This window comes from Lissotriton helveticus, chromosome 6 (genome assembly GCF_964261635.1).
Source record: "Lissotriton helveticus chromosome 6, aLisHel1.1, whole genome shotgun sequence".
In the NCBI taxonomy this organism is placed as follows: domain Eukaryota; kingdom Metazoa; phylum Chordata; class Amphibia; order Caudata; family Salamandridae; genus Lissotriton; species Lissotriton helveticus.
Genome location: NC_136067.1, coordinates 1,927,938,016 through 1,927,963,508, shown reverse-complemented (window position 1 = coordinate 1,927,963,508; position 25,493 = coordinate 1,927,938,016). Strand labels below are relative to the sequence as shown.

The 25,493-nt window shown below is 45.8% G+C and overlaps 1 protein-coding gene across 1 annotated transcript in view; it reads right to left on the bottom strand.

Moving 5' to 3' along the window:
• Positions 1-25,493, bottom strand: part of ELP3 (elongator acetyltransferase complex subunit 3) — a 731,849-nt gene that overhangs the window by 527,863 nt on the left and 178,493 nt on the right. The gene's annotated exons all lie outside the window — the stretch shown is intronic.

Here is a 25,493-nt window from a genome sequence, read left to right as displayed (position 1 = left end):
GTTACTGTCCAGAAGACAAATACTCAGAAATGTATTGACCAAAAGTCCCAGCACAACAAGGACATTGATTGTACAATTTTCAATCTAGCTTAAAACTTTTAGTAATGTCTATTTCAGTCAGCTTCACCAAAACTACAAATACATTGACTATTTTTGCTGTATTTAAACTATTTAACATATTACATATGCAGAAAAATATTTTGCCATCATGGTAATTTCCTATTTCAACTATAAACTTAAATCATTTATCCTTGACAAATCATATTTTTTTTTTATAGATTGGAGTTTTCACAACCTATTTTGAAGAGGAATCCATTTAAGGTCAACATTGATCCATCTTTAGGAGAATAAAGACGATCACCTTTCAAAGGTTCTTGAAAAAACACAAAATGGCAAAAATACAGTTTAAAATAAGGGCTCTTAATCGACGTTTCAAGTAGGATAGCAGATCACAGCATGCACCTAGGATCAGTGGTGAATTACAGCTGAGTGTTGTTTCTGAAACAGGCACAAGGAGGCAGCCACAGGGAGAGCAAGTACGAGATCGGTACCTGACCACCTTTTTAAAAATTGTTTACCTTAAAAATTGTTTACCTGTGACAGGAAAGAATTCATTTGTTTTAAAATTACACTGGGCGACTCGGCCGAAATATCAGAAGTAATTCAGTAGTTTTCAAAATTGCACTGGGCGATTTGGCCCGAAATAGCAGCGGCGCACTTTCCTAAATTTTTAATCACCACTCACCCATTGTCCTCCTGCATCCTTGGACACCGAGGCTCCCTGCGCCTCCCCGGTCCACCACAGGAGTTTCCCGATTGGTGTGGAGGGAGGAGTGGAGAGCGGAGCACTTCCGGGCAAGAGGGGAGGAGGGGGCGGACCTTCACTGGCAGCGCCCTACAAAACGTGCAACTCCGCGATCGCATAGCGGAGGCAGGCACAGGGAGAGCAAGTACGAGATTGGTACCTGACCACCTTTTTAAAAATTGTTTACCTTAAAAATTGTTTACCTGTGACAGGAAAGAATTCATTTGTTTTAAAATTGCACTGGGCGACGGCCGAAATATCAGAAGTAATTCAGTAGTTTTTAAAATTGCGCTGGGCTATTTGGCCCAAAATAGCAGCGGCGCACTTTCCTAAATTTTTAATCACCACTCACCCATTGTACTCCTGCACCCTTGGACACCCAGGCTCCCCGCACCTCCCCAGTCCACCACGGTAGTTTCCCGATTGTTGTGGAGGGAGGAGCGGAGCGCGGGGCACTTCCAGGCAAGAGGGGAGGAGGGGGCGGACCTTCACTGGCAGCGCCCTACAAAACCTGCAACTCCGCGATCGCATAGCGGAGGCAGGCACAGGGAGAGCAAGTACGAGATTGGTACCTGACCACCTTTTTAAAAATTGTTTACCTTAAAAATTGTTTACCTGTGACAGGAAAGAATTCATTTGTTTTAAAATTGCACTGGGCGACTCGGCCGAAATATCAGAAGTAATTCAGTAGTTTTAAAAATTGCACTGGGCGATTTGGCCCGAAATAGCAGCGGCGCACTTTCCTAAATTTTTAATCACCACTCACCCATTGTCCTCCTGCACCCTTGGACACCCAGGCTCCCCGCGCCTCCCCGGTACGCCACGGGAATTTCCCGATTGTTGTGGAGGGAGGAGCGGAGCGCGGAGCACTTCCGGGCAAGAGGGGAGGAGGGGGCGGACCTTCACTGGCAACACCCCATTTTAACTGGATGATCTTTACAACGCGCAGCGGATGCGCGCAGCGGGCGCGCCAAAGGCAAGCCTGTCTGCGCCCGTCCGCGGCCGGCCGGGGACAGGGGCCACACACCCTGGTCTGGCGGAGACTCTGACACGGATACAATACACCAAGGAGGCTCTATTAAGATGGAACCAACTGAGTAACGCAGAATGCAGACATACTCTAAAACTTGACTCAGGGGAACTACATTCGGGCACTGTAACACCACATTCAATTGCCAAGCACACCCCACGGGCAAACCAAAAATACAGCTAGCGCTTCTAGCGTACGGCATTTACCAGAATGCAATGGGGTGAACTGTGTTAGGATGAAAGGAAGTGCTCCCTCCCACCTAATGTTTCAATGTCGGAGGGATAATCAACTTCTGAAAAATATAAACGTGGTGGCAGGATCAATACACTACATAACAAAGAACCATTAACCACAATCAAGTCTGTTCACCACCACTGTATTAGATATCAAACAAGCTAAACTCAACTGTTATTCAGCTTGTCTGCAGGCATCCCCATAAAGCAAGTGAACCTCCTCCAAAAGAAACACTACTGCAAAGACAGCAGTTAAAGCTGCCAAAATGCATACACTCGTTGGTCCTTTGTTTTGCTCTGCGTTCACTGGAATTATTGAAACAGTTTTTTAAAATATTTAAGTGCTGTTTGCATTCAGCAGTCCAAACCTCAAGTAATTTGCAACCTGTCACCAACAAATATACCTTCACAGGCATACCCACAGACAACCACTACCTAGCCACGACCACTAGGAGGACAAGATGATTGGCTACTAAGTGATTTAGAACTTTATGAATAGAAACAATATGACTGGTTCTTGGCCTAATACAAGGCCATTGACAGCAAGGTACACTGCAATGGAGGATCAAATGAAGCGTAAGACTTGAATAACTGAGGTGACAAAAAAAGACAGATTAGGCGGCAATAAAAGAACAAGCATTTGCAATGCAATAGGTCTCGCATTAGGAAAGTTTGAGTTATTTGTCCTGTACATGACAAATTTTTTATTTATGTGTTATTTTTGAAAATTGTGAAATTAATAGCTTTGTCATTTACAATGCTAATACTTTTATTTTTTGACAATGTGCCACCTATAGCATTTTTAATGCAATATGTTTTGTATTTACGTGACTTAGAAGTATTGATTTTACAAATAACAATGTTTTTAAAAAAAATATTTAATACTTAAATAAAAGTTATTGTAATTTATAATGGCAATAGCTTAAACTTTTGTAAATAACTTTTGTGAAGATTATGTTCAGTGTAGTTGATTGTGACTAAAATATAAGAACAGAAGTTAAATATCAACATTTTTTGTGACATTTGTAATAAAGCTTGAAACATTGAGAGAACATATTTGAACAAGTTGTTGTTGAATGTTGGCACAGATTGATACTGTGGTGGCGCTGATGATGTTGTGGTGGCGACAAGTGATGCTGTGGCGTTCAGTGATGCTGTGGTAGCGCATAGTGATGTTGCGGTGCCCCTGAGTGATGCTATTGTTGTGCGATAGATAGATACAGTGGGGGCGATAGATGGAGTGAGGGCGAAAGATAGATGGAGTGAGGGCGATAGATAGATGGAGTGAGGGCGATAGATAGATGGAGTGAGGGCGATAGATAGATGGAGTGAGGGCGATAGATAGATGGAGTGAGGGCGATAGATAGATGGAGTGAGGGCGATAGATAGATGGAGGGCGATAGATAGAGTGAGGGTGATAGATAGATAGAGTGAGGGTGATAGATAGAGTGAGGGTGATAGATAGAGTGAGGGCGATAGATAGAGAGAGGGCGACAGATAGAGAGAGGGCGATAGAGTGAGGGCGATAGATAGAGTGAGGGCGATAGATAGAGTGAGGGCGATAGATAGAGTGAGGCCGATAGATAGATGTGTGTGGTTGTGTGTGTGTGGTTGTATGTGTGTTTTTGTATGTGTGTGCGTGCATGGTTGTATGTATGTGAGTGCGGTTACAGAAGGATGTATGTGGATGAGAGCAGCAGATCAGCATATTATAAGAGAACAGGGAGTTAAAGAAGGATGTGTGTTGAAGAGATCAGCAGATCAGCACGGGAGAAGAGAACAGGGTTTTGGAGAAGGGGGCGGGGTGGAAGAGAGCAGCAGATCAGGATGGGAGAACAGAACAGGGAGTTAAAGAAGGAGGCGGGTTGAAGAGAACAGCAGATTAGCACAGGAGAAAATAAAAGAGTTAAAGAAGGAGGCGGGGTGTTTGAGAGCAGCAGATCAGCTCAGGTGAAGAGAACATGGAGTTAAATAAGGAAGCGGGTGGAAGAGAGCTGCAGATCGGCACAGGAGAAGAAAACAGGGAGTTAGAGAAAGAGGCGGGTGGAAGAGAACAGCAGTTTAGCACAGGAGAAGAAAACAGTGAGTTAAAGAAAGAGGCGGGGTGGAGGAGAGCAGCAGATTAGCACATGAGAAGAGAACAGGGAGTTAGAGAAGGAGGCAACGTGGAAGAGAGCAGCAGATCAGCATGGGAGAAGAGAAGAGAACAGGGAGTTAGAGAAGGAGATGGGTGGAAGATAGGAGCAGATCAGCACAACAGAAGAGACCAGGGAGTTAAAGAAGGATTTGTGGTGGAAGAGAGCAGCAGATCCGCACAGAATAAGAGAACAGGGAGTTAAAAAGGATGCAGGGTGGAAGAGAACAGCAGAACGGCACAGGAGAAGAGAACAGGGAGTTAGAGAAAGAGGCGGGTGGAAGAGAGCAGCAGATCCGCACAGGAGAAGAGAATAGAACAGGGAGTTAGAGAAGGAGGCGGGTGGAAGAGAGCAGCAGGTCAGCAGAGGGCTAAAAGAAGAGAACAGGGAGTTAGAGAATGAGGCGGTATAATAGAGCAGTAGATTAGTACGGGAGAATAGAAGAGAACAGGGAATTAGAGAAGGAGGTGGGTGGAAGAGAGCACAGCAAAAGAGAACAGTGAGTTAAAGAAGGAGGTGGGGTGGAAGAGAGCATCAGATCAGCACAGCAAAAGAGAACAGGGAGTTAAAGAAGGAGGTGGGGTGGACGAGAGCAGCAGATTAGCACAGGAGAAGAGAACAGTGAGTTAGAGAAGGATGCGATGTGGAAGAGAGCAGCAGATCAGCATAAGAGAACAGGGAGTTAAAGAAGGAGGCGGGGTGGAAGAGAGCAGCAGGTCAGCAGAGGGCTAAAAGAAGAGAACAGGGATTTAGAGAATGAGGCGCTGTAATAGAGCAGTAGATTAGTACGGGAGAATAGAAGAGAACAGGGAATTTGAGAAGGAGGTGGGTGGAAGAGAGCACAGCAAAAGAGAACAGGGAGTTAAAGAAGGAGGTGGGGTCTACGAGAGCAGCAGATTAGCACAGGAGAAGAGAATAGTGAGTTAGAGAAGGATGCAGGGTGGAAGAGAACAGCAGTTTAGCACAGGAGAAGAAAACAGTGAGTTAAAGAAGGAGGCGGGGTGGAAGAGAGCAGCAGATCCACACAGGAGAAGAGAATAGAACAGGGAGTTAGAGAAGTAGGCGGGTGGAAGAGAGCAGCAGGTCAGCAGAGGGCTAAAAGAAGAGAACAGGGAGTTAGAGAATGAGGCGGTATAATAGAGCAGTAGATTAGTACGGGAGAATAGAAGAGAACAGGGAATTAGAGAAGGAGGTGGGTGGAAGAGAGAACATCAAAAGAGAACAGGGAGTTAAAGAAGGAGGTGGGGTGGAAGAGAGCATCAGATCAGCACAGCAAAAGAGAACAGGGAGTTAAAGAAGGAGGTGGGGTGGACGAGAGCAGCCGATTAGCACAGGAGAAGAGAACAGTGAGTTAGAGAAGGATGCAGGGTGGAAGAGAACAGCAGATCAGCATAAGAGAACAGGGAGTTAAAGAAGGAGGCGGGTGGAAGAGAGCAGCAGGTCAGCAGAGGGCTAAAAGAAGAGAACAGGGAGTTAGAGAATGAGGCGGTGTAATAGAGCAGTAGATTAGTACGGGAGAATAGAAGAGAACAGGAAATTAGAGAAGGAGGTGGGTGGAAGAGAGCACAGCAAAAGAGAACAGAGAGTTGAAGGAGGTGGGGTGGACGAGAGCAGCAGATTAACACAGGAGAAGAGAACAGTGAGTTAGAGAAGGATGCGATGTGAAAGAGCAGCAGATCAGCATAAGAGAACAGGGAGTTAAAGAAGGAGGCGGGTGGAAGAGAGCAGCAGGTCAGCAGAGGGCTAAAAGAAGAGAACATGGAGTTACAGAAGGAGGTGGGTGGAAGAGAGCAGCAGATTAGCACAGGCGAAGATAACATGGAGTTAAAGAAGGAGGTGGTGTTGAGGAGAGCAGCAGAACTGGACGGGAGAAGAGAACATGGAGTTAGAGAAGGAGGCAGGGTGGAAGACATCAGCAGTTCTGCACGGGCGAAGAGAAGAGAACAGGGAGTTAGAGAAGGAGGTGGGGTGGAAGAGAGGAACAGATCAGCACAGGAGAAGAGAACAGGTAGTTAAAGAAGGAGGTGGGGTGGAAGAGAGCCGCAGATCAGCATTAGAGAAGAGAATTGAATAGGGAGTTAGAGAAGGAGGTGTGGTGAAAGTGAGCATCAGATCAGCAGAAGTTAACAGGGAGTTTATTATTATTATTATTATTATTGCACTTATAACACGCAGCAGCTACCCACAAAGGGTTTCCCGGCATGAGTTAAAATGCAATATGTTTCTCATTTGGAAAGTTTGAGCTATTGCTATTGTAAATGACCAATTTTATTTTAATTTTCTGTTGTGGAAAATAGTGAAAATAATTGCTTTGTCATTTACAACGCTAATAGTTATAACTTTTGAAATGTGACACCTATACCATTTGTAATGGAATAGGTGTTGTATTTATGTGACTTACATGTATTGATATTACAAACACTGGTTTGGATTTGGAGGGTGGAGTTGGATTTGGAGGGTGGAGTTGGAGGGTGCATTTGGAGTTGGAGGGTGGATTTGGAGGGTGGAGTTGGAGGGTGGAGTTGGAGGGTGGATTTGGAGAGTGGAGTTGGAGGGTGGATTTGGAGGGTTGTTTTTGCAGGTGGAGTTGGAGGTGGAGGGTGGAGTTGGAGGGTGGAGTTGGAGTTGGAGGGTGGATTTGGAGGGTGGATTTGGAGGGTGGATTTGGAGGGTGGAGTTGGAGTGTTGTTTTTGCGGGTGGAGTTGGAGGGTGGAGTTGGAGTTGGAGGGTGGAGTTGGAGGGTGGAGTTGGAGGGTGGAGGATGGAGTTGGAGGGTGGAGTTGGATGGTGGAGTTGGATGGTGGAGTTGGAGGGTGGAGTTGGAGGGTGGAGTTGGAGGGTGGAATATTGTTTCCTCATTTCTGCGTAGTGGTCACAAAACATCATAAAATGTAGTGTGTCCTGTATTGAAAAATTGACACAGTCGCAGGGTTTAGCCTTTTCTGGTGTGTCCCAGGTAGAGAAAGAACCAAGCATAAAATGTATTAAATTAAAACGAAATCTAGTTAAAACAAACCGATGAAACGGTCTCCTTACCAGAAGGAGATACGGTTCAAGTCCGGGGGCAGTTATCAATCCATAATTCCTTCTTACAAGTGGTTTCTCCATCTCCTTTGCCTCCCGCTCTGCAGTAAATAAGTTTAACAGGGCAATTTTAATCTCCCTCACATCTTCTCTTTTTATACAACCGGGAGAATGGAAAAGCTCGGGTCTGCCTAATTTCGTAAGCAAGGCTTTAATATAGACCAGCCGTGGAATCTTGTGGCCTTTATCCAGAGCCAGGCAATCCTTGAGAATCAAATGATTCAAGGAAATTTCCTCGTTAAGCCAGGTTTTGATCCAGCAAATTACAGGGGCGGATTTCGGTAAATCTGTAACAAATCCCAGCCCCAGCTCCGTATGAGTTGAGAAGGTCGGGGTTGACTGTGGTACGGAGAGAAGGGATCTAATAAATTTATTCTCCACCTTCTGAATATCATCCTGATTTGTATAGCCCCAAATTGCGGAGCCATAGGTGGCTATTGCCAGGCATTTTGCTTTATATAAATAATCATGGATTTCTGAACAATGAGAGTAAAAGCATTAACACCTTAACCGCGGCAGCAATTCCGCGGTTCGGGCGTTCTGATGAGGGGGCAGGGCAGCATCAAAAGGGTTAAGGTGACATGTTGTTCCTGCTTATATTTCATACACTTTACATAAACCAGTATTCCCTATAAGTGTTTGCTTTTTCCTGAATTAAACCTCAAATAAACATGGTTATCCATTGTTTTAATTAAATAACGTTATAAGCTGTAACTAGTCAGTGAAATGCTAAACGTACAAATAATTGGTGTGTTTTGCTATTTCTAGCCACACCCCTGACTCCGTCCACTAATTCAATTTTCGGTTATTCCCGCCCCTGATTCCCCACCCACAGAATGATGGATGCAGGTTGGATGGGTGGGTGGATGAATGGATGGGTGGATGCATGAATGAATGATGTATGGATGCAGGATGGGTGGGTGGATGGATGGGTGGATGCATGAATGATGTATGGATGGATGCATGGATTCATGCATGATGGGTTGATGCATGATGGATGGATGGGTGGATGCATGAATGAATGACGTATGGATGCAGGATGGGTGGGTGGGTGGATGCATGAATGATGTATGGATGGATGCAAGGTGGCTCGGGCTTGCGGTGCAATATGCAAATTAGTTTATGCCTCACCACTTTCAAATGTCACCAGCCGCCCCTGGAGAAGGTGCGGGGGTGTGTGTCTGTGTGTGCGTGCAGGGGGGGGGGTAGGGGGCGGCAGCGTATGTACGTGTGCGCTGGCTGTGTGTGTGCGCCGTTAGTGCATGCAAGCAAAGCGAAAGCAGGGGCTGTTTGTGAGCCTGCGCAAGCGCGTCTCAGAAGCGCACTCCCGCGGACATATCTGACACTGAAAAAGCGCGCGTCCGACTCGTGTCCACATTCAAGTAAGCACAAGAGGTATACTAAAGTATACAAGAGGGTCTCTCGATGCTCGACCTAAAAAGAGTGCAGCATGATATGGGATTAAAAACAAATTATGAGGCACATTCCTTGTCATTATTATCTATTTCAACACATAAAGATTCAAATGGGATCCCAATGCTAAGAATATTCATAGGTTTCCTAAGAATCAAAATACAAACTCGGCATACCCTATTAAAAACATTACCAACAGTGGATGGATTTCTTGCATGAAAGCACAAGAAAGATACTTTATTCACATTGTCAGGTCCATCTACCAGAGAATACTGTTTATGTAAAACAAATGCTATAAAACACTTTGTATAAAACACACTTCTATGTAGTCTCTTCTGAATAAATGAGGCTCACCAATCATGTTCTAATACTTTTGTGTACTGATTGGATCACATGTGCACAGTGAAGGGCCTCTGGAAGCACTTCTTTCCTTTATTAATTCCAAAGCACTTTGGTTGGTTCTGTAATTCTCTTAGACCCTCGACTTCAGCAAAGTGCTTTCTTTGAAACACATACATTTTAATTGGAGAGTCAAATACTGTTACCAGTTTCCCTAAATGTGTGTTTGCAAAGATAAGTCTGTTTGTAAACTATAATTTCCTCATTTTTACCAGAGTCTATCAGAGCAGGGGCAAACCATATTCAATCCGTCTGGTACATTCCGATAAGGGTTGATACAATCCGCACATGACCGCTCCTTTACCGACTTCTGTTCCAAGACGCACTCTTAACCAAATGGATTGGTTGTTTATTTTTTTATGTTCTCCTTCTCTCTGGAAATGTCAATTCCCTCAGATTATCCTCCTAGAAAGGTAAACTTCAATCCTCTGCCAGTTCGGTGCCCCTGGGATAAGGCTCATGTGGGAGTGTATGCATGAATCTTGAAAGCAATGGAAATTGAAGTTCTCCATGCTGATGCAGACCAGGTTAAGTGGATTGGAAACTTTCCCTTCCTATTCACTTAGTGTGCCTCAACCGTGCTAAGGACACCCAGTAGTGTGAAGTCAGTTCAGAACCCATGGCCTTACAACCACTACAGATTCTTCCTGGGTTGAAGTGAGCCACGGATCCATCAACCTCAAAACATTAGCTGATCAATTGGCTCAATGTACTTAACGCTCACCACTGACATGTGTTCAAATCTTGGGAGGACCAACTCCGCTTTCATCTTTCCTGCTGAGATTAGTAAATGGAGTACCATTAAATGGGTAATAACTACAATTCTCAGAAGTTTGAAAACTTTTTTGTCAAGTCTGAAAAACATCGTTCGGCGTCCCAGCATCTTGAAAAGTCTCACGTGTTTTGATCACCCATGCGTGCAGACCGTGATTATAGTAAAATCTCAAACTGATGATAAAGCTTATCACAACGAAACAGTAACATTTTTTCAACTGTCAAGGGGCCACTAGCATCACTTGGTGTGACAGGTTTATTTACATTTGTGACTAAACTAGGGGATCAGGTGTCAGGGAGGTTAGGAGAACACCAGCTCTCTTACCCAGTCTAGCAGTATCCCTGGTATTGCCAAGTCTTTGCAGACCTGGTGCATTTTCTATTGTTCCTGAAGACAAACAGATAAATCTACGGTTACTCCCAACTTTACAGAGTAACACCAATTTATGTAAAGCAAACCAAAGCATGCTGTCTGTTGAGATGTTTCAAACACTGGATCAGTCGATACACTAGATGGATATCTTCTTGCCCACAGCAAACCCTCAAAGAGATAAAGAGGGATGTTTCTTTAGCTGTTTGAGAAAATACTTTTATGAGAGGGCAGGTAGGACTGCCTATAGCTCTAGAGTAGAAATATATAAACAAAGCCTTTTCCCCAAAAAATGTTTAGCTGACCCCAAGAAGACGCAAACAATTCTACACACACAGGTAAACTGGTTTCCAGCAGCTGCTATGGGTCCATGGTGGTGTGAAGGGCAGGGTAGGGGGCAAGCAGGAGGTTAAAAAAAGAAAGAAAGAAAACGTCCCTTACCTGGCCAGCGCCTCTCCTCAGTTCTTTTTCGAGGACGCTGCGACAGGAAACACCCAGGCTCCTACTCTGTCCCAGCCAATCACGACACTGCTGACAAAGCATCGTGATTGGTCTGCGTGCCGTAGTTTGGTGCTCAGGAGGGAGTGGAAGCCTGGGCATGTTCTCCACCCAGGCTGCATGGAAAGTGAGCATGATGGTTTGGCCGGCCTGAGGCGGCCGGCCAAATCATCATGCGCAATTGAGTGCACATACCAGTCCTTCCCCTGTGGGCTGAAAACCCAGCCCAGTCCCACCCCTTAAAAAAAATGGGCCAGTACCGTAAAATTAAAATGATAATGGTATGTTTTTTTAATTTTATTTTTTCGTGTGGGACGACGCTCTTCCGCTTCAGCGGAGGAGTCGCTGCTGCTGGTTTATGTGAGGAATCCTCAGCTCCCCTTAGCAGCTTGGTTCAAGCAGCAAGCCCTTCTCTGGAGAAAAACATAGTGGTTATATGTGCAACAACTATTCAAAAAACAACACAGTTATGAAAATAAGGACCGTAAAAAGGTCCAAGTGAGTTTAAATGACCAAATAAAAATTTATAAGAAACATTTTGAAAAATAGGAAAGTACTGGAAAATGTCAATTGTATTTCTTGATAAAAATGATAAGGTGTCTTCTCAGCAAAGTATCTTGACAGCAGTCATCCCCCTACACCCACCCCGGAACTGTATGTTTAGATGGACATAAGTTGGTGATTGGTTCCATTGAAATATTTTTACCTTTGGAATTAAACTCTTTTCTGACATTGCAAACATTAAGAGAGGCAAGCGAGAAGGGTGTAGCCGGTGAAGACTCAATGAAGTCAGATACATTAAGCAAGCAGACTTGCCTTAACCTTGAACTACTTGTGAACAAGCTCAGAGTGGGAAAAACCGTAAAGTTAAAACAACCAAGGTCAGATCTTTTTCAATGACGCTCAGCAGGCTGTTTCAATTCCTCCACAGTTTTCCGAACTAAATCCAACACGTTTCCACATGTTTAAAGAAAAGACCTCAGATCTTCAGGGCCAGTGTCAAAGACTCAGTCAACATTTTCCAGTTACAGAGAGATCCCTACAACCCTGCTTTCAGACTTAAAAGCTATAACCATTTTCAATTGCTCCATGAGAATTCAAGACGTTCTGCACCCTGCAAACTAAGGAGGGAGTTTACAAAGCAGCAAACAGCATTCACCTATGAAAGCTTGACATGCTTTAGCCTTGTGGCCTGTGGGTCAGCAGGAAACTGGTTTCACCAGTTGTGTACACTGTGAAGTTCACAGCAGTAGTCAACTATACCCAATGGTCTTTTGCAAGTTTACAGGCATGAATTAGTCAGTACATTTTCTTTTCTCTTCAGTTCCAGGCAGATGCTCACCTTGGAATGGATGAAGCAGGGAATGTTCAAGGGTAATCCAGTCATGCAATGAGATCTCGCCATCCCAAATGCAATTCAATGGCTTCCTACTCCCAGCTTTTCACCAAAGTGATCTGCTTTCGGTCCCAGGTACATGCCTTCACCATCAATATAGCCATAACCAGAAAGCTTTTATAGGGAATCAAGCACTTCATCACCCCCCCCCCCCCCCCGTCAGAAACACATATTCCTCATTTTGCAGGAAAGTGCAATGCCATCAACCTCCATTTCAATGAACAAGACTCAGAAGACCTGACAGGACATCTACAACATCAAGCCTGCTTCATTTCTTATGCCCACGTCTCCCAATAAAAACCTGCAAAGGTCACTATGTCAAAGCTCCTTCTCTCGCTGAACGTCACACTCATCTACTGCAAAGCCACTTCTGATGAGAATGATGTCTTACCCTCTCTTTCATCAAAGCTCTCTTTGGGACGCTCTCTCATCCCTACTCACCGTTGTCAATGCCGCTGTCAATGACACCCTGACTCAAGGCATCTTCTCGGTAGGTCTCAAGACAGGCAACCTCGTCATCTACAGTCCATCATTCACCTACCATTAATTTGCAAGATAATTGGAAAACTAGTCTATGTTGGCCAACATCACAGCAATGATACCTATCTCTTGCATGACTACGAGTCCGGCTTAAGATCACGCTGCAGCACAGAGACTGTTACCTTACACGTCATAGACGATGCCCTCCTCAAATAAACATGATCCCTGGCTTCTGATATTCCTGGACCTCTCAGCTACCTTCAACACAGTCAACCATCTTATCCTCTTATGCACCCTGTAGTAATGGGATTCACAAGCTATGTTTCTTACTTGATATCCTCCTACCTTTCCAATTGACCCAGTTTGTTCACATGGGCATCTACAGGTCTCAAAGGATCCATGTCACCGGCGAAGACCCTGAGAGCTCAATATGGTCTACGGTTACCTTCAACCTCTGCATGGATAATAGCATCAGGATTGACCAATATGGTGATGGTACACAACTCTACTTGAAAGTCTCCTGTGCTTCAGACATCTAACATCTCAAACACTGCCTACGCATCATCCAGACCTGGATGTCCATCGCCTACCAGAAGCTCAACCCAACCAAGAAAGGATTCCTGTTATTTGCCAAGAACAAACAACAAATAGTAAACACATGGCTCAGTGACATGAACATCAGCGACTTCCAACCACAATTTCACAGAATTCCAAGTCAATAGGTTTTACCTGGACACCAACTTTACCTTCAAGGAACGCACTGCCAAAAAACACAAAGATGGCCTGGTACCAACTCTTTCTTTTAAAGAAAATCTAAATATTTCTTCCAGAAAAAGACTTCAGAACTGCTGTTCAAGCCCTAGTATCTGGACGTTGGGAACGCTCTACTCCATTGCTTTCTATACTTCAAACTGGCATGCATTAAGGGCATCCTACATGATGCAGCACATCTCAACCAGGACCTAAATGAATATGATCACATCACTTCTATCCTGATGGAATTACGTTGGCTACCCTTGCCGGCCTGCACTACCTTAAAAAATAGACGCATCATTTACAAAGCCTCTGCTTATCTTGCAGACAAGCTCACCATCTCTTGTGGTTCTCGGCACACACATAGCCAGGAAGCCATCAGACTAGAGACTTAGACGTGTGAAAAAGAAAAAACCAAGACAACATGCCTTTTCCATCTATGCACCCAGCAGCTGGAACAACATCCCCATGACTGGCCCAACGCTGCTCCAATTTAGTAAAGAGTTGAGGACTCATCTCTTTAAAGAACACTGCATCACAATGCATTAACTGCACATAACCAACCCATCGACCTTTCCTATTGCTCATTACTTTTATGCCTGACTTTGACCTTTTACAGATCACCACTTACTGTTTGGCTGGGTTGGGCTATAGCAATATCAAACACATGAATACATACCTATGGTTCCATACACCAAAATGGTCAACCCTGGCCTCAGCTGTGCAAGGTAAGTGTCTCTCTCTGTCTTCCACTTCCACCCATGGCTCTTTCAGTGATGTGTGCATACGCACTATTAAGACCATTATCCACATGTGGCCGTAGGAATTCTGACTGCATAATGCAGATTACCACATGGTAATAGTTTAATTATTATGCATATAACGGTGTGTTACTATATTTTGCACGATAGTTCACTTTTAGTTCATATATTAAATGTCTTATAGTCCTTTGTTTAGGTCTAGTGCTATCTTATATGAGTATCACATAATAATTTTCAAACGGTGCTCCAGAAATTAGTAGGGTACCTTCTCAGAGTCCTCCTGCAGAAATACTATAAACAGGACAATACGTTCTGCGAGGCCCACAGGAGAGTACACTTTCATCCAGGGAGTTGCTACACTGAGGACATTCAGACTGATAAACTAGTTCGAATCCCATATGCCGGGCCATGAAAGCTGAAGGTGGCTCACCGTTGGCAAACAGGTGGACGCTTTAAAAAGGTGTGTGTGTGGGGGGGGGGGAGGATCTCTCTCTCAAATGTAGGTCCTTTCCAGGAAATCTGGGAGAGCTTAAAAGGACACCAGAACATTTTGTCCGCTCCTGATAGTAAATTGGTATACCTGTACTACCTGGAAGCCAAGGGAAATGTACCAAGTACGACTAGGATTGGCAACACAATACCAGCGTAGCCCCCCGAACTTCAAAGAAATCTTCCCTCAAGCCAACACTTAATCTAGTAGCTTAATTTGCTCTACTGGATCCATTTTCTGAATGAGGAAAGGTGCTATCGAAAAGCACAATGTTCCCACTTAGCCATCCACAGGGGTTTCCAGAGTTGCAGCCTGGATATTGGGTGACCAGTTATTTGTAGTGCAGTTAAAGCGTAGGGTAAGCAAAAGGAGTAAATAGGTGCAATTGCCGGCAGAAATGTATGCTTTTGGAAAGGGACCTCAGCAGAGTTCCTGGAGACTTCATTTCAGCCATCATAACTGCTATAAGCGTATTAAGCAAAAATGTAGAGTTACCAAATTGTACATGGCCAGAGAGATGGGTTTGAGCAAACGGCTGTTGGGAAAACATGCAAAGGTTACATGTTAGGTCTCAGAAGCTTACTGTACTAAAATCCATATGTCACAGTAAATACCCAACATTTTATCCTTTCTAAATTGCGGCAGGTCACACTTGCCGAAATTTAACAAAGGGTGAGCAGGACTTCATCGCACTTGGTAATTGCAGGCTGTGGTAAATTCCATACAACTCTGAATGTTGTTTGCGCAGGAATCAGAAAACTCGACCCACTAATAATTGGGGCCTTAGATTTAATAGAGATTTTTGGAACCTACCACCCATATTACCTTAGTTTAGAAATTAATTTGTGGCTGAAATGCTACAACACAGTGAGGAAGGAACTTTACCCGAGTGTCCTCATATTTGAGCTGCCTAACTGCTGATGCAAATTACTAGATGCCTCCCATGTTGCTGCAGACAATAGTTGAGGATGTCCCAAGTGGGACACCCTAATTCTGCATGTGGGTTATCTCAATTCCGCGTGTGGGGCTTTCCAAAGTTTTTTGGAGGTAAAACACTGGGATCTTGGAAATCACGTCATAAACGTTTGTCATAACAGAACAAAAATGCCTGGGTATTAATTTGGTGGATCAGCTAGTCAATGTTCATCTACATCCTCTGACTATAGGGGTTCAGCGTCTTTGCCTCCTAATCACATTGGGAAGAAGTCATAGAATTTGTCTTTTTCCATCTTCCTAGAGCAGCAAAGGGCACTGCTGATTGTTCTGCAGAAACTGTGGCAACACAGTCTAATGCTAAGAGAGAGATGTCTAATCTTAGAAGTCATGTCATGCCTTTGATTGTTACAGGATATGTAAAGTACTGTATAATTCATTATCAAATGAAAAGCACAGTGAATATACCAGCTGAACTGCAAACATTTTATTGAAAAGTGACTCATCCCTAGCCATCTGAAACGAATGTCCTCGGTGGGTGTCAGCCGGCCCATCAAACTTAATTTTCTGCCTTCAATTATTCTGCAAATACCGTATGATTGCACTTTGCCGCACACCAAAGAAAATCTACAAAATAAGTAGTACATTATTTTCTTACTTTAAATAGATAGAAACATTACAGAATGGAGGTATTTGCCCGAAATGTATGTTATAAGTAAGTATGTCGTAAGATAACTATAACAGCAACAAGATGACTTGTGAAGACTGCCAAAAGTATACTCCCACAGCCACACTATGGATAAGAATCAAATCTTTCATCAGAGCCACAGGAATTCAAGAGATGGCATCGCTAAGCGATGTGCAAGCTATGTGATCTTGTTTCCTTCCATAATTAAATACAAACACAGAACTTGTCCCTTTTGAAACATGCAAAGTGAAGGAACTTGCCAATTGACTACTACAGAGAGAGCTACTTCCCCCACAAAGTACTTACGAGAGTCATCTCATTCATTAGTTAACCACAGAACTCGAGCCTCACCACAGCCCACAAGTTTTGAAAGATGTTTAGGAATCTTTGAATTTGCCAATTCAGTGTCTTTTCAAAATAGGATGTGGTGTTTCAAGTGATGAAAAATACTAATAATTTGCACAAAATTAATAAAACAACCAAACATCAAACTAATATAGAAAACGCCCCGCAAATATTATTGAATATATGTTTATCTGACTATTAAAAGCTGGCATGTAGACCACCTAAACTAAAACAGAGATTAAAATATGATAAAAAGTGTTATGTTCTTTATTTTTAGAATGTAATGAATGGGGACTGAATTTCCCCAAGTCCTGGAATAGCAAGTCCGTAAACGTATACTTCATCTTAGGACCAATTATGGCACGAAAACACCTAATGCAAGAAGATGTAGTCAGACATTCAGCAGAGGTTCAAAAGGTGATGCATGTAATGCCAAGGGGACAGCAGACGAATCCTAGGAAGGAAGGGGGAGTGAACCACCAGGCTTTTGATCCGGTCCTCGGGTGGATGGTAAACTGCTCGAGTCATGAGATGGGAAACGCCATATTTTAAATCATGAAAGGTTCTAATGGGGGTGGCGTGGCCGGGCAAGATGGCCGAGCAGACGTGAGCTGCATCGGCTCCCGGTCCGCGCACTACCTGGCGAGTGCTTCTGGCCGTGTTCTCGAGCGGAATCAGCCACACGACATACCCCAGGGCGGCGGATGACCTGAGGCACCGCCGACAGGCGACTTGGCAGCTTTTCGAGGTTTCGGTGGTCCCCACGTGCCGATTTCGGGGATGGCGAGAGGTCCCGAAATCAAAATGGTGGCCGGCAACCGGCCTTAAGAGGCGGCGGAACTGCGCTGGCACGCGGTGTCAGAGTCGGCGGCAGAAGACTGCAGGGGGCCCAGAAGCAGCGGAGGCAATGACGGTGGGCCCCGGCGCGGCTGCGACGATTTAGCTCACTGACTGAGACCCTACGGCGACGATCTCCCCTGCTACCTGACCGTAAGAAGGCGATCGGGGAGGCCTCCTAAGATATTGTGGGCCTCTGAAGCCTTCCACTACGATTTTTCCTCCCTGATGTGGTTGCTTTGGAGCTGCTGAAGTGGGGCAGAGGCATATTGCGGTGAGCAGCGCTGGGAGCGAGGGGGTCCCTTCAATGTCAGCTATTACTACACACGACGGACGTGGCAGCGGACGGGGCCCAGGGGATTAAACTGCCGTCCTCTTGGTTCTGCGTTGAAGAGCCCTTCTACTATGGGCCGCGGGGCTCTTTGCCCTCCTAACGATGCCAGCGATCAAGTGCAGAGTGCATTGTCTTTAGGAGATCTACCCACCGCTGATTTCTACAAGGTGCACTGGGTGCTGTCGCACAGCCTCCTCTTGAGCCTACGCTGAGTTCTGAGGGGGGAATCTGCGCGACCGGGGGCAGCTGGGCCGTGCGGGGCCCCCTCCTTATGCCGCCAAAGAAAGGCACGAACAAGGGGACAGGCAAGGTGTCGGATATTTTCGCCGCCGCTGACAATCAGCCAGCACGTAGGGGAGGCACCGACAAGGCGAACATGGCCCTCACGAAAGCGGATCTCCTGTCCATGTTTAAGGACTTTAAATCCGAGCTCCGCACTGAGCTTAGTCAGGACATAAAGTCCTCTATAGATCAACTACGCACGGATTTATCGGAACGTCTGGCCTCGCTTCAACATGACGTAGATTCGGTGGGCACCAGAGTTCTGGACTTGGAGACGCAGTACCAGGAACACAAACAATCGATCGGGGAGTGCCGGGAAGACATTCAATCCCTCAAGGAACAATAACAACAGACGCAACTGAAGGCCGAAGACCTTGAAAACCGCGCACGGCGAGAGAACATTCGGATCAGAGACCTTAAAGAAGGCGCAGAAGGGCTGGACTAAGAAGCCTTCATAGAGGGGCTCTTTGCGGAAATTCTGAGCCCTCCGACGCTTAAGATAAAGCTGGACAGAGTCCACAGAGTGGGCCCTCCGCAGAAGGGCGATCGGAGGAGGCCCCGAGATGTGCTGGCAAAGTTCCACTCCTATAAAACCAAAGAGGCGGTCCTGCAGGCAGCCAGAGCGAAGGATTCTATATCCTTCCAGAACTTCTCTTGCTCCATCTTCCAAGATGTTGCCCCCTCCACACTGGCGCGCAGAAAGACGCTGCGACCTATCACCACTAAGCTACAGGAGGATGGTATCAAATACCGATTGACTTAACCTTTCAGTTTAAGTTTTGAATACCGCAACAAGAGGCGACATATCACCGACCTGAAGGATGGTCTAACTCTCTTGGGCCTCCCGTCAGAGGGGGTGGGTCCTTCTTCTGAGGCGTCTGGTGACAAAGGGTGCAACATCCACATCGTCCTGGGTGCCGAGCTCGAGAAGAGGGAGATGCTGACAACGCCCAAGGGACGATCCATCGATGTGAGTCTGCCTGCCCTCCTGCGGGGGCTCTGTTGGGCCCCGGGCCACTGTATTCGGGGCAAGAGATTTCAAGGTTTCCGAAGCCTCGACGGTGGTGAGACTACGTACTTCCCATGCCATTTGCAGTGCTCCCTCAAGACTGTGCTGTTTCAGCTCTTTATGGGAGAGGAGGAGATCTGCTGGTGTGACTCCGGGGAATGTTTGTTCTATTTGTGCTCGAAATAGAGGCCTTGCGTCATATTTCTGCTCCGATAGGGGGTGATGAGGCGACTTCAATCACAAAATGGTTAGTGTGATAGCAGCTATGGGCTTAAAAATGGGGACCAGTCTTCCGGCTGCAAAGCTTGGTGGAATCGCACAAAATCACCCTATTCGCGGATGATGTCCTTTTATCCCTCTCTGAGCCGGCTACATCACTTCCATCCGTACGAGAGGAGCTGGAGCGTTTTGAGGCAGTGGCAGGTTTTAAAATCAACCATGACAAGTCGTATATACTCAATCTTACACTCCCCCAATCTGAAATACTTTGGCTCAAAGCACTCACACCTCTTCCGTGGGCAGGGTCCTCTATTCAATATCTGGGGGTTCATTTGACTCCTACGTTGGGGAAACTTTATTCAGCCAACTTCCCCCCTATACTGGCTAAGATCCAGGCTGATCTTGCTCGATGGAAGCCTATGTTCAGTTCCTGGCTGGGGAGGATCCACGCTGTCAAAATGTCCCTTCTTCCTAAGCTGTTATACCTGTTAAAAGCACTTCCCATCGAACTAGACGGGGACTTTTTTTCGGCGAGTAAAATCATACCTTTATTTGGCAGGGTGGATGGGCGCGATTTTCTTTTTCTATTCTGCGCCGACCAAGGAGAGAGGGGGGGTGGGGCTCCCTGATATCCATCTATACTATAAGGCAGCACAACTTCGGGTGTTGGTGGAGTGGACCCAGTTAGAATCAGAAAAACATTGGCTGCATATGGACCGAAGTGTTGCAGGTAGGACAATCTGGGATTTGGTATGGAGGCCCAAATGCGACAGACCTAGGAATGTGTATATCAGTGCTCCTACCCGCACGACTCAGAGTATGGGACTCTGTATCCAGAGACGATAGGTGGACTACCTTTCCCTCCCCATTTACACCATTACACTTCAACCCCGCTTTTCTCCAGCGTTAAGGGAGGGTCCCTTTGCGGCATGGAAGGAGGGAGGATGCCTGGCACTAACACATCTCTTCCACAACTTCCACCCCCTCACTTTCGACAATTGCAAGCGGGACTATGGGGTGGGGAACACTGAAAGATACCATCACGCACAATTACTCCACTAGGCACTCTCCCCTGAGGTGCGGGAGGCAGCCACACGCCCCCCTCACGAAATTTGAGGCATTTCTCACTAGGACCTCTTCGATGAAGTGTGTCATCTCCTTCATATACGGGTTCCTACTCACCACGGCGATCACCCCTAGACCCCGATACATGTCTATGTGGGAGGGAGTTCTTCAACGAGATATCACTGATAAGGAGTGGGCGCACTTATGGTCAGATATCGCAAAGTTTATCCACTCCTTGGAACTTAGGGAAGCCCACATGAAGACCATGATGGATTGGTATCTACACCCGGCCAAATTGAAGCTGATTTTTCCCGGTACCTCCGATAGGTGTTGGAGGGGGTGCGGGTTCTTAGGGGATTTTCAGCATATCTGGGGGACTGCCCCATTATACGCCCTTTCTGAGAGGAAATTTTAGCTCACATAAAAGAGATGCTGGGTTATCCCATCCCCACTTCTATGGTCACTACCCTTCTGGGATTACGTGATTCGACCTTGGAACATCAAACTAAGGCAGATAAAAAGATTATGTGGCTTAGTATTGGGGCAGCCAAGATCACCTTGGCGGTGGCGTGGAAGAAGAGAGAAGCACCGGCCATCTCCCTTTGGCACGCCCGTTTATGGAAGCTATTGAGTTTAGAACGCGTGGCGTACATTTTTAGGAATGATTTTAAGAACTTTGAATTTCGGTGGGGCCCCATGGTATCTTTCCTCTCCAGAGCCCTCCCATCTGCTGTATGCCCTGCTACTGTTAGAGCCCTTCACCTTTTCCAGCTCTAAGTCCTCGACATTATGCGAGTATGTCCTCAGATCTATGCTAGCCGCCACCACTGGGGTGGGGGAGGGATATGGGAAGGGGGAGGTGGGTTTTGTATTTGATTTTTCTTTTTGTGTTTTCTGCTTTATTCTTGCTTTTACGACAATGCCCGTAGGAGGAGCTATATAGGGAGACGCTCCGACTCACGCCTCACATTGGGGCGGGGGTCGCCTTCAGCTGGAGGAGCGCAGGACATTCTACCTGATGACTAGACTGCGGAAGCCCTGAGGCTTTTGAACATATCTTCTCTTTACAGCAGGCTATATGGCCACCCCGTTCCTGTTAGAAGCTGTAAGCTGTAAGGGGTCTTGGTTCAGTTCAGTTGGTGTTCTAGGCCGGTTTCAACTTATTATACTTTGGCTGTGGTTTGATTGCTCCCCCCTGCGTGGGATGATGTGCGGGATTGTCGCATGTTCTCGGTTAAAACAATAAACATACCTTTTAAAAAGAAAAAAAAAAGTTCTAATGGCTGCTTATTGACTCCACAAGGTAGACTCTCCTAGGGGTGGCTCGCCGGCCATGGGGGAGAAGCTTTGCCCCACTGCTGAAACGCAGTAGTCAGAAGAAAAATAAAATGACAATAAAACTATTATATTATCATTTTATTTTTGACTTCTAATGTGCAAGTCCAGGGCGGAGCGGGCCATGTCGCGTCAGCAGCAGGGGGGGGGGGGGGGAGTGGTGGTATGCACTGAAAGTGTGCATGTCGGTTTGGCCGGCCATCTATAGGAGGCTACACCAACATGCGCACTTGGATATCTCCAGGCTGTTTCCTTGGAGATATCCCCAGTGCTCAGGGCACAGGCTCCCACTCCCTGCTGGAGCATGTGACCGGCCCGCTCCGACCAATCACAGCGCTGTTCTCATGCTAGTAGTAATAGCATGAGAGCAGCGTTGGGATTGCATGGGGAGACTGTGCTCCTGGGTATTGGCGTGCCGGGAGCAGAGGAGCAGCGTGGCGTGGGAGCAGAAGATTGAGGCGGCCAGCCATGCTGGATAAGTGTATTTTTGTTTGTTATCATTTTTTCAACCCACTGTCCCCCCAGGTCAGATTGGCAGCAGCCGCCGCTGGATTCTATCAAAGCTCAGCAAAAACCCATGTGGCCCACAGATCAGACATTGCCAAGGCCTATCTAATAACACCCTGACACAGTTTTCTCTAACCCAGACACCTCAATTTCTCCTCATACACAAAGCTTTCCCTAATTCTCCCTCCATACAACTCTTTCTTTCTGCAAGAAAATATATAACTTTGGTTGTTGTTGCTTTTCTGTGCAGTTTTTAGAGAACATGCCAACATGGACAGGGAGAGATTTAGACTAGGAGAAAAGAAAGTTGCTATGCCAGCATCTCCACAAGCCAAAAACCACCCATCCCAGAAATGAAGATCAGTCAACAAGGATGGGTGTTGGTTTATCTCGTGCACTACAGAATAAAAAGTATAACAGGACATTTGTCATCTATCATGCTAATGGTGCTGACCTGGTATTTGCATCCATATGTCCTAAAAGGTCAGAATGGCTGAAAGCCTGGCCAAAGCCATCACAAAGGGAAATGAGGATGAAGGCAGACAGGACGAGGGGTATTGGGAAGAACCATCACAATGCAAGCCAGCACTCAACGCCTACAATGAGCTACTGCGCACATTGACATCAATGGTGTAACTTCCTAACATTACACCATAAAGGAAGGCAAACACACTCAACACCACACATTAGTGGGAGTGTTGTCAACATCTGAAGACATTCACACTACTTCACACACTAATGGCAAAGTCTGTGTCAAAATGCACATCCCTCATCGTTGCATAGGCACACATGATCGTGGTGAGCTACAAGACAATACCGCCCCATCCTGCACCCATTGAGGAGTCTGTGATGTAATCCCACAACTGCAAAATAGCAGATTGAGATTGGAAGCAAGAACACACAACTGCAAAGCCTCAACAAAAAGAGCAAGAAGTGCCCACTTCAATCACGACAGTGCTCTCAGATTTTGATGACACAATTAAACGACACATAAACAAGGGCTGGGAGAGAGGATCATGAAACTTAATCCCTGGAAGAACCACCCTTAGCTTGTGGTAATCCATCACCTAGCTGTCCAATTGCAAACAGCATTAGGGTGCTAATGGAAATGGTGGCTGTTGTGCTGTATAAGAGCCTGAGACATAACAAAAGATACCAGTAGGTGCCGGAGTACGCCCAATATGTACCACAGCCATCAATCTGTAGCATATTTAGTAGTTTCTGTAAAAGAAGGGCATGGCAGAGTCTCTTCCAGTTGGAAGGGGAGTATCAACACCACAAACACAGAACGGGGAACTATTTCCTTCAAGAAACGCTCGAATCTGTGTTTTTACAAGAGGGACCCCCAGATCTGGTCAAGGATCACAGGGGATTAAGGTTTTAAACAAGGAGGTGGAAACTGTTTTGAGAGGGTCTGTGCAGGCGAAGCATGCAAGCTCGATTTTTAGCTAGGCCAAAGTAACCTTTTTTAAAGAAAGTGTTATCTGGTCTATTCACAATGAATGAGATTCATATTTCAAGAGGTTTTTGATTTTCTTCCGCTTACAATTTTGTTTTGCTTAATGTTTTCGACGGGAGAATGGTTCCATCAAAAAAAGTCGTGTGGTAGATGTGCAATGGTGTATAAACTGCGGCTACATGCACGCCCCTAGCAACATTCACTGCTCCGTGAAGAAACTGCATGGAATTTACTCTGCACACACCAGGAAGCCTTGAGTAAATGTTCACATAGACAGACATCCCGGAGCACACTTCGAGCAATAGTCCTAATCGCCATTAAGGAAATACGCATATTTCCCACGCACACAATTTTGCAGTTATGCCCACCCCTAAATTAAACCTCACGGGAGATCAGCAGTCAGTCTAGGGCTCTACTGGTCTCTGAGATCCCAAAAGCCGTTCCCTTTTTCACACATTTCTGTGCTATCCACGATTTTGGCAATCGCAGAATACTTGCCACGTCGAATACTGGCCGGAAGTGCAATGCTTTGGCGTGGGTGTTATGGCGGTCGAGGAACTCAGGAGGAAGCAGCACGCGCTTAAGGAAAAGAAACACGAAGGAGGGTAGAATAATGCTGACAAATGACCCGAGCACGCGCCAGGTGCTTTTTCTGGGACGAGAATGGATGAGCTCGGGCCGCAACCCTGGAATCTGTCGTGACCTCATCTTCGAAACCGCGCGCTTTTAAATCAAGGTAAGTACAAACCTTGCAAACGCAGACCTGCTGTCCTCAAAATAATGACTCTGCGGACGCTTTCACTGATGGTAGTAAAGGGACTGTGTTACCTATCAAACCCTGGCCTGGTGGGGTGGAAGAGCAGAGGTGAGGTGAAGAAATGTGCTGACAGTGACACCAAGCCTGCACTGCATCAGCGACATATGGAGCGGCTTACAGAATGTCGTCCAATTGCGAGCTTCAGGAAGTTCACACTTTTTTTATTTTTACTTTGACGAATAATAACGTACAAGGATAAATGAAACAGAAATTACGGACTACCTTACCTGTTGGGGCCAGACCTTAACTTGTGACAACAATGAACGCAAAAATAACCGCTCCCTGAAAGTTCTGACAACTATAGTGTATCTTTTTTAATGCAACTGCTAGCGAAACTTAGTTTGTTTACTACGTCCACTGTGCTGTGGAAATACTAAACAAACTTCCAATACGTCATGTAGACAGTTCATTGGTCACAGTGGTAAATAAACTACCATTTGCTACTATGTCAATGAAGCACCAGACTACCGCCCAGATGGGGTGGCAAGGAGCAGGAAAGCTAAGCGCAACTGGGGTGGGGGTTACATCCTTGTATGGTCAGAAGAACTGGGCCACCATGCCTCAGTTCAGCTTTTGCCTAACCTGCCCTATGATATTCCCTGTGTGAATTGACAAGTTGCGAGGTTTCTGGCAGTGGTGCATGATTTCTGATGTACATCAGCAGAGCACCCAGCTCTGCTGGTCAGTGGCTGCACCCAACGCATGCAATAATAATTAGAGAAGATAGGTTCCTCCTGCCTCAAAATACGTTAGGGAGAGACTGCTAGGTTGGGGGCAGCTGATTCGAGATAAAGGGTGCAGGCTTTTTACTTATATTTCAGGACAGACTGAATACTGTCTCTCTGTGTGAAAATCCATCTAAACTGCAATACGTGTGATCCTTACTTTGTCCCACTGTGTGTGTACACTGGAGAAGGTGTGGTGGAGGGAAGGGGGGGGGAGGGGGAAGAGCTATTACTACTTATTACTACTTGCACTGTTTTTGCTTATAAAACAGAGTGCAGCTTGCCCCATGTATATAGTTAGCATTTCCTTTTATGT